This window comes from Vigna unguiculata, chromosome 1 (genome assembly GCF_037176805.1).
Source record: "Vigna unguiculata cultivar grain cowpea cultivar isolate G323 ecotype 2 chromosome 1, ASM3717680v1, whole genome shotgun sequence".
Lineage (NCBI taxonomy): Eukaryota > Viridiplantae > Streptophyta > Magnoliopsida > Fabales > Fabaceae > Vigna > Vigna unguiculata.
Genome location: NC_140792.1, coordinates 31,111,753 through 31,123,195, shown reverse-complemented (window position 1 = coordinate 31,123,195; position 11,443 = coordinate 31,111,753).

Sequence of the window (11,443 nt, the reverse complement as noted above, 5' to 3'; positions counted from 1 at the left end):
AAAAAAAAACTTGCACTTGTGTATATTAATTACTTCTTTTATGAACTCCTGCATTAACATTTCAAATTCTTGTATACCTGCAAAAGACAAGTATTATGTAATTTTTAATGTGCTAAAATTTAAAGAATACATTGTGTATGTCATAGTATGAATATGATGAAAATGTTGAATTATCAATTTATCATCTTATTCCCCAAAGTCTTGACTTAATTTTGTGAACTTCTTAAAGTTTCTCAATTTTTAAACATTGAAAGTTTTATCATAAAAATAAAAAAAAAAAAGTGGGTCGTCTCGCGGCCCCGCGGGCCAAGGAGTATGCGGGACAGACCAGTATTTTCAGCCTGCATAAAGTGTGCGGGACGGGACAGGCTAGCCCGCGTTGTGCGGGCCTTATGCGGACCGGGCCTAAATGGGCCGGGCTGGGCCGTATTGTCACCCCTAATAAATAATTTATGCCTATAATATAATTAAGAACTTATTTATTATCAGTATACTTTTCACATGAAGTAATATTTATTCAACTTAATTTATGATTCTATAATGAATTAAATTCATGTCTTATATTATAATAAAAAATATATTTTATGAAGATATATTTAATATTTGGTTAAAATATCTTTTTAGTCCCAATTTTCGTTAAGTTTTTTCAAATAAGTCCTAATTTTGGTTTTATGTATAAATACGTCCAAATTTTTGTCAATTTTGTTCAATTGGGTCCTTTTTTGCTAATATTGTTTAATCATTAACGGCCATGAACAATGACTATCACGTGTCATTTTGTGGTTTTTTAATTTTAATTTTAATTTTAATTTATTTTTAATTTTTTTAAATGTACACGTGTCAAACCAGTAGTGTGTCACGTGTCACTTCATGGTTTTTTGAATTTTTTGTAATTTCTTTTGAATTTTTTTAAATGTCCACGTGTCAACTCAGTAGCGTGTCACGTGTCAAAGTCAATGTTCTATATTCAATTTGGTCCCTATATTTGTTATTTTTTTTCAATTTAGTCTGAATTTTTGTTAACATTAACCAATTTGGTCCCTCTCCAAATTGAAACCAAATTTAATTTTTATATTAAAATTCACATTTTTTATTAAATATCTTTATATAATATATTAAAATTCACATTATTATAACTTTGATATAAAAATTAAATTTGATCACTGATAACAAACTTTAAACATTTAATACACTTCTATGTAGCTATAATATATTAGGTGGTAAGAAGTTGACTTTTACTACAATTATTTTAAAATTCATATCCATTATGATTTATTCATATTTTAAATTTATTCACATTAAAAATACATATTTTTATTTTTCTACCTTTTAAATATATAATCTAAAATGTAAATATTAGTATTTTCATTTCCTTCCGTCTTCTCTTAGAAGAAAAAGTAAAATTCAAAAGATGTTTTTTTATGATTCAATGTACAAAAGAAATTGGTAGGTAGATGTTCTAATACTCTATAAGAAAAAATTTAAGTATTTTTTAATTAATTTTTTTAATTGTATTTGTTAGTTATGAAATATAATTAAAACAATTAGGTTTTCTTCCTCGTCCTCTTTTATTTCTTTTTTTTATTCATCCTCCTCTCCTCATTATCCTCATCACCCTTCATTATAGTCGTCACAACCATGTACATCTACACCACCTTTGTCACCTCTTCCTCTTTCTCATCGTTCCTTCTCTATTCTTTTTCCTCCTTCTCCTTCTCTTCCAACTTTGATTGTCATTGTTGTCGTGGCCTCCAATGTTACTTCGTCATTGCATTGTTGTTGTGTTGCTACGCTGCCAGTGCCATCGGCTCTGGCTTTTCCTCCTTTTCTTTTTTTCTTCTTTTCATCCTTTTCTACTTAATTTGTAAAAAAATCTCATTAAATTTGACAGAAAATGTGTCGCTCATTTTACCAATGAAAAAATTTCTCGATAATTAGAATTATGTTGGGAATCCAAGTGTGAGTCTAAGTTCCACATGGAGTAAAAATGAGAAATTTGAACACTATATAAGGATAAAGACCCATAAACCCATCATCTTAAAGTTTTAGGTTAAGAGTGGTGTCAATCCCTTATGTGTGGGTTGGGGTGTTGTATCTTCCTAGTGATCTTCTCTCAAAAGACCCAACAGTGGTATTAGAGCTGAAGGTTTGTGGGTCAGGTAAGGGAACTCACACTTGAGGGGATATTGTTGGAAATCCAAGTGAGTCTAAGTTCCACATTAAGTAAAAATGTACAATCATGCATATATTTTAAGTCATTTTCATTTTCATTTGGTTTCACATTAAGTAAAAATGTAAAATCATGCATATATTTTAAGTCATTTTCATTTGGTTTCTTATTATTGTTACGTATAAACATGTATTTTTTCTCTTCAAAAACAAACTATTTGTACTAACGATTTTAATAAACAATATTGGAAACATTATGATAATATTAGTTAGTAATATAAAATTACTCAAGTTATATATATATATATATATATATATATATATATATATATATATATATATATATATATATATATGTGTGTGTGTGTGTGTGTGTGAGAGAGAGAGAGATACAAAATAGGATAGCATAAACATATGTACATTAAGTCTGTATCACAAATTATTGTGCTTTGGAAGAAATGTGGCTAAAGTAAAAATAAATAAAATAAGAGGAAAGTTTGGAGAGGAAAAAGAAAAAGCTAAAGATATTGAAAAGGGAAGGCAATGATAAATAGAATAAAAAGAAAACAAATGTACATATCTTACACTTAAATAATTCAATTAATTTTAGCATTGTATTGAGTATAACTAAATTGAGTTCTATTAGATAAGATTTTATATTTGAGAGGGAGAAGAGAGCTATGTTCAATTTTCATATATCAAAACTCTTACATAGAAAAAAAAAATTCATATCAATATATAAGTAAAACAGGGATTTTTCATACCATAAATCTATTGAATTACCATAAATTTATATTGTAACTGTTCTATCTTATATATGAATGATATGTATAAATAAAGTTATTTCTAAAATGATTTGTCATAGTATAGTGTATATATATTTGAATATGAAAAAAAGAAGAAGAAATCTTTAATGAAAAATCTAAATAGTGAGATACATTTTGTATAGTAATATGTTTGGGTCATTCTTTTCGCTCTTCCATTTATTACAAATTCTTCATTATTAGCTTTCTATAAATTCCTTGAAAAAAAATTACATAAAGTGTTCTTGCAGGAACAATAATAGATTGTTATGGGACTCGACTTTATCTTACCACAAACCTTGAGCTTCTCAGATGGATATTCTATGTCCTATTGATTATGCTTCGCCACTTGATATTGAATGAGACACTTGATGGTTACCTACTAAAAGGACTCCAATGATAAAGTTAGTCCAAGCTCTTCTAGTCAAATCTCATATTATGCACTAATGAAATACACACCTTTAATTGCTGGGATTCACTCTTATTTATAGAAGATTAATCCTTTCTTGCTTGGTTTAGGTTGTGGGATGGGCCTTGATTATTTCTTTAATGGTTTAGTCCTTTATTGGGCCCATATCGGCTCAATTAGGCTCAGGCTACAGATTCAACACTATGCCCTAATGTTTTAACTATTTTCTCAAGTTAGGTTGGGTGGCGTTACTGGCTACGAGAAGGTCGTGTAGTTAGCGAACATGACTGTTGCATAGACGTTGTTTCATCATGTAGTATTCTTTCAAGTTTGATGAGTATTTAGTAGTTTAGCGATCTTTAGGGTTAGAACTTTCCTAAGTTAGTGCTTCAATTTGAATATTGTTAATATAGCGGCCAATCCTTGGTTCATAGCGGCCAATCCGACCACTATGGTACATCAACCCCTCAACCTTTAGTAGGATTTGTCATGCTAAGGGCTTTTTGTAAGCGTTTCAGTTTTTGCAAAGAAAAATCCTCTTCTTTGGTCTACATCCCTATGGTATGGTAGCCCCTCAGCCTCTAGGAGCTGAAGCGACACAAAGGTTATGACGGAGATGGGACAGGGAGGCCAGAGGTCGTGTAAGGAGAGGCTAAAAAGACATCGCATTTAAGATGATGTTTTTTGAATGCATTGCGCATAATGATTATGGCTTTTGGGCAGGAAAGTCTGGAGATGGAATTCAACGCTATAAATAAGATATGAGGGCATATTTGTAGATTCACTTTTCATTTGTACGATTTGATAAAGTTTGTATTATGTCTCCGTCAAGCTTTTTTGCGTCGACATATTACCAATGTCTCGTCATCTTCTTGTTAAGGTATGTCTGATAGCGATTCTATCTTGGGTACGGGTAGTGGGGATAATGATTTGATGAGTGAGTCAAGTGGTTCTGTATCTAATGAGAGAGGGATGTGTATGGATGTTGTCTCGGACGTGAGGGAGGATCCGACTGAAGAGGTGGCTAAGAGTAGTTTATCGACCAAGGTTGGGTATGGTTAGTTGACCTCAGATGTGAGAAACCAGTATTTGTTATTTAGATGGTCCTGGTTATTGAAGTCAAGGTTAAGATGCGTTCGTGTGTTTGAGAGAGATGCATCCCTAAAGATATTGTCTTTAGAGCGAGTTAGTGCTGTTGACTGTGTGTGTCACGAGCAGGAGCAGGCTGGGGAAGGATTCTTCTATATGTACATGTGCCAGTTTTTGCAATTGCATGTTCGACTGCCTTTTGATGACTTTAGTATGAGGGTACTGCGTCTTCTCAACGTTGCGCCAACTCAACTACACCCCAATACTTGGGGGTACCTACAAGCGTTTAGACTCTTATGTCTATCGTTGTATCTTCGTCTATCTCTAAAGTGCTTTCTCTATTTTTATGATACTCGGCCAAAAAATCTGATCACCTGGCTATCTCTAGTTAGTCGATCGGGCATAAGCATTCTGAATGCTTTTTCGTCGTCATTCAAGCATTTTAAGGATGGCTTCTTCAAGATAGTTGTAAAGCAGTCGGGCCGTTCAGTATTTTATAATGAGGATGGGAGTACAAAGTTTCCCTTTAGCTAGACAAATAACCCACGACGTTACAAGGGGATGAGGAAGGAGGAGTTATCGACGAACGATAGGTGGATAGTAAGTTATGGGGAGATTTAGTGATATTACATACTAAGGGTCTAGTTAGGGTTTTTTTATTAGTGCACCCTCTCATTGATCTGGAAGGTATCATGTTTATTTTTTCTTTGTTTTCTTTAGAGTAAGAATGATGACAAATTGTGTGCTTGTGATGTAGGTCACATGGTTCAACTGGGAAAGAAGAATTTAAGTTTATTCAAGAGCTTGAAGAAAGAGCTAGCGGAAAAGTCCAAGAATTTTGGGGATACTGAAGTTCCCAACATGTAGGAGCCTTTGGTAGAGGTTCAAGTACATGGTGGCACCAAGAGGAAAGCGACAATCCCTGTCAGAAAGGGGTTGGGAAGGATATTAAGAGAGTTAGGGTCGAGCTTTTGAGGCTGTGGTCATCTTCTAGGATCAAGAGGCTAGAGCTTGGACTTTCAGAGTTGTCAGAAACCACCGTTCGCTAGGATATTGAGATTAGTTTGGATGAGGTCATGGTATCTTCTTTGGATAACATGGAGCTTAATGCTTTAGTGAGAGCAATGGTGGAATTCAACAATAAGACCTTAATCTTGGGTCGAAGGGTGGGAACCATGTTGCAAAAGGAACTAAAAGAGAGAGGGAAGGCCAAAGTGGAACAGGTTAGGGAGGAGCTGAAGGCGTTGCAGGCTAAGTATGAAGAAGAAAAGACAGCTTGGGACAAGGAGAGGGAGGAGCTGGTTTTCGAGAAGAAACGCCTCGGTTCGTGGAAGGTGAGGTGCATGGATTCGGAGAAGAATATGAAGGAGAAGATAAAAGACCTGGAGGTTGATAATGACAATTTGAAGGAGAAGTATAAGGGAATAGAGGTTGAACTCTAGGACTTGAAGATATACATAGTCCAAAAGCACATAAATGGTTTTAACAAGGGATTGAGGCAAGTGACCTTTTTTTAAAACACTAAAATCCACCTTTAACTATAACTAATTAATTGTTATTGGTGGTAATAGTCAGAACTCGACTTTTCAAAAGAAAAGAAGGAGTTTTGATGTCTATCTTTATAAATATTTGTAATAAATGAATGTTTAGTTAGATTAATCTTTCCGGATTTTTTTGAATTTTTTTTTCTTCCTTCTCTTTTTTTACTATTAAACTTTATTCAAAATTTTAGTAGATTAATATTTTTATTCTATGTTTAATATTGTTGTATCATTACCTGTCACATTTATTTTAAAATGTTTTTAATATTTTTAGACTTACATTATTTTATTAGGCTTAAGTACCGTTTGGTCCTCAATTTCGTAGTGTTTGTTGTGGATGGTCCTCATTTTGACAAAATGTTTAAAATGGTCCTCATTTTCGCATTTCGTGTTTTATTTGGTCATTTTCTGTAATGTCGTTTAAATCATTAATGGAACATTGTACACGTGACACGGTTTGTATTAGGGTGTGTTACGTGTACTGTACATATGACTAATTAGATATTAGGGTGTGTTACGTGTTCGTAGATGGATCTCCTGAAGCAGATTGGTATGAAGTCCTCAACATTGACATAGATGAAATTCATTGCTGCAATAACATGACAGCAAGGGATAGCAGTCAGAAGCCATTTCCTACAGCTGCAATGTTGAGCATCCACATTCACTGTATACTTATCTCCAACCATATGTATAATACACGTAACACACCTAATACAAACCGTGTCACTTGTACAATGCTTCGTTAATGATTTAAATGGCGTTACAAGAAAGGACCAAATAAAACACGAATTGCGAAAATGATGATCATTTTAAACATTTCGTAGAAATGATGACCATTTTAAACATTCTGTCAAAATGAAGATCATCCACAACAAACACTACGAAAATGAGGGTAAAAAGGATATTTAAGCCATTTTATTAACTTGATACATCTAGTGTTTACTTTTTCTCATTTAATTAAGGATGTTAAATTTTAAACTTTAAGTTATAGAATATATTTAATTAAAAAATAAAGTTTAAACAAATTTTAATATCATGTACAGTAAATCATGTGACAATATATTTGAGACTTGCCATTTTAAAAAAAATATAAATAAATAACATATACAACTACTATTAATGTTATTCTATGTTTTAATATTACGTTTGGGCAGGTGTTTTCTTTTTTTTTCAATTTGTTCTAACCATTTTAACAAACAATATTGGAAAGATTATGATAATATTAGCTATTATGTCATTTTTATTTAGTTTTTCATTATTGTTATGTTTGGCAGGTATTTCTTCTTTTCAAAGATTTGTTCTAACGATTTTAATAAACAATATCGGAAAGATTATAATAATATTAGTTATTATTTTTAATAATATATAACATATTTTAGTATATACAACTATTACGTGTGTCAGTAGTGACATATTCAACTACCGATTAAATTTCGTAAATATCTTTCTTTTCTGAACATAACTATTACCGAGAAAAATGGGATTGGAACACTCAATGATTCGTTCACCGACATCGTTGTTATTGGCTCTCACGGTCCAAAAGAGTATTGCTAAAAGAAAGAAGGTTCTATTCCCTATATTTTAGAACGTGCGTAATGAATGAGGGTTTTATTGGATAACCTGATCTTCAATAGAATTATCCAAAAGACTTTGTTTTTTTTCTTTTTTTCATTATCTTATCTTTTCTTGTTTATACTTTTTGGTTTATTTTTAATATGTTGAAATTATTACGTGTCACATTTATTATCAAATGCTTTTAATATTTTAGACTTACACTATTTTATTAACTTGATACACCTTCCCATTTTAAACATTCAGCTATGTAAAATATATTCAATTATAAAATAGAGTTTAAACAAATTTTAATATTATTTATAATAAATCATGTGACAATATATTTGAGACTTGCCATTTCATAAAAAATATAAATAAATAATATATACAACTATATTAATGTTATTTTACATTTTAAGTACACTCATGCACACATTTTAAGTCAATTATATTTGTTTTTTCAGTATTGTTATGTTTGGACATGTACTTTTTCTTTTCAAAATCAGACAATTTGTTATGATTTTAATAAACTATATTGGAAAGATTGTGATAATATTAATTATTATTTTTAATAATAAATAATATATTCTAGTCTATTCTAGTAATATAAAACTATTCAAATTATATATATATATATATATATATATATATATATATATATATATATATATGATACAAAATAAGGTAGCATAAACATATGTATATAAAGTCTGTATTACAAATTGTGTTTTGAAAGAAATGGAACGTTTGGAGAGAAAAAAAAAAACTACACATGAAAAGGACAGGTAAGGAGAAATATAATAAAAGATGAGAAAAAAATTAAAGCAAACCTACATATCTATTAGATAAGATTTTATATTTGAGATGGAAAATAGATTTTATATTTTAAAAGTCGGAACTTGAGTTTTGTTTATAATATTTTAAGTTTAACTTTACTTCTTTTTTCTCATTCTATATGTCAATACATTTTCTCATGTTTTCTTTTAAGTTATTGATATCTACATACATTCATATTTATAAATTATAATATCACTTTCATGTGATTTTTATTTTGTACAGGATAATATTTTATAATATGTTTATTTTTTATTTTAAATTTGTACATAAATCTTACATTTTGTAGTCGTCATATTTCCTTTACTTGCATAATTATTATTTTTTAGTTTTTATTTGTGGTTTGATCTTATTTTTATTTGTACATATCATATATCATGGGAAAACATACTATTATTATTGTTATTTTTATTTATTTATATTATTTATATTATTATTATTTTTGATATTATTATTACTATTATTAGTAGTATTTTTAGTATAATTTATTATTATTATTATCTTAAAAAAAACTAATATTAAAATAACATTATTTATTTTTAATTAATTTACTTATAAAAAATATTCAGTTATTTAATTATTTATATTATCAATTTTTTATTTAAATATTATTATTTTAATTATATATAATTATAAAATTTAAATTTAATTATTTAAATAAATTATTCATTCAAAAATAATAATAATTATATTAATTTTCTTAAAACTAATATAAAAAAAATAAACAAACGTGAGCATGAATCTCAAAGCACTTCACATAGAAAGAAGAGAACAAATATTAGCGCTATAAAAACTATTTTGACATGTATACATTTTGTTTAATTCGGCAGTGGACATAAATATCATTACAAATTAAAGGCCTAAATATATTTTCTTTATTATTATTTAGGAAAATGGAATTGAAAATCGGAACTTGAATTTCCTTGAAAGAAAAGAGATTCGATCACTTGTTCTCATGTCCGTGTAATTTTTCAAAAAATTTGTTTTGTTTTATTGCTTTTTTTCTCTTACTTCTCTTCTTTTACAGTTAAACTTTGTAAAATTTTAGTGGATTAATATTTTTGTATTTTAGTTTTAATATTGTTATATTATTACCGTGTCACATTCATTATCAGAGGCTTTTTAATATTTTAGACTTACACTATTTTATTAATTTGATACATGTAGTTCTTACCTTTTCCCATTCAATTATGATGTCAAATTTTAAACTTTCAGTTATATAATATATATTTAATTAAAAAATAAAGTTTAAACAAATTTTAATATAATGTACCGTGTAAATCATGGGATAATATATTTGATTGCCATTTCACAAAAAAATATAAATAAATAATGTATACAACGACTATTAATGTTATTCACACTCTGATACACATTTTCATTATTGATATGTTTGAGCAAGTATTTTTTATTTTCAAAACACACAATTTGCTCTAACGATTCTAATAAACTATATCGGAAAGATTATGATAATAAAAGTTTTCATTTTAAATACTAAATAATATATTCTAGTAATATAAAACTATTCAAGTTATATATATATATATATGATATAAAATAGCATAAACATATGTACATTAAATCTGTATTACAAATTATATTTTGGAAGAAATGGGGACCAAAATAATAAAAAATGAAGAGAAAAGTTTGAAGATAAATAAAAAACTAAAGATATTGAAAGGAAAGGCAAGGAGAATTAGAATAAAAAATTAGAAAAAAAATTAAATCAAACTGAGTTCTATTCGATAAGATTTTATATTTGAGATGGAGAAGAGAGTCTATGTTCAATTTTCAGATATCAACGATAAACACAAAAAACAATTTATAATATATATATATATATATATATATATATATATAATTAAAAACTTATTTATTATTGTTATACTGTTCACTTCTTAAGCTTCATATCTTTTATTCAACTTAATTTATGATTATCTAATGAAATAAACTCATGTTTCATATTATAATAAATGTATATATTTTATATGAAGATGTATTTAATGTTTCATTAAATGCTACTTAATATAATAAATTTCATTTAGTTTAAACATTTAATACACCATAAACATTGAATATACTTTCATGTAACCTTAACATATTATTTGTGAGTGGACTTTTACCACAATTATTTTAAAAGTCGTATCCATTATAATTTATTAATGATATAAATTTATTTACATTAAATAATTTATTTTTATATATCTACTTTTAAAATATATATTAAAAAATATAAATATTGGTATTCTCAACTTTTTTAAAAGAAAAACATTTCTCTCCAAAAGAAATTTGATGGTTCACTCTTCAAAACCAATCGGTAGAATGTCTCAACTTCCTGAGAAAAGTTCTAAATACCTTTTCAATTTAATCTCTTATAACTTTATTTGTTAGTAAACAACTATGAGATATAATTAACATAATGCAAAGTAGAGATTTTATGGAAAGATCTATAGTTAGGGAAATAAAATATGTAAACTTCTCTTATAACTTAATATTTTTTACGTATAGATCATATGACTAACAATAGCATACATATATGTTTTAGTATCATAATATATAATATTAAAGTAATACATAATTGATTCAATTACTTTCAATAGGAATAAAAACCTACAAATTGATTATTCGTTAGGTTAAATATAAAATTGCATTTTTCTAGTTTTGATATAATATGTAAATTTGTTTATAATTATATATTAGTATTACTTTCTTGAAACCAGGGAAATCAAATTCTTGAAAGTTTAAAGTTTAGAAAAGAAAAAGAAAATAATCTCTTAATATCAAGATTTGAACTTAAAGAGGTGAGAAGATCAACAATAATGTCAAGTATTTAACTTATATTTATAGAAGGAAATGTATATTTGAGAGAAACTTTATAGTTACACTTTTAGTATATATTCTTTACTTTTTTTTTTCATCATTTTACTTTCTACATACAATTATTGTTGTAGTTTCACGTAACAGAAATTCATTCTGAAGTATATTTCTTTTCCTCATTAAAATACAAATTTGTTTCATAAAAGATAGTTGGATAGTTTGAATCC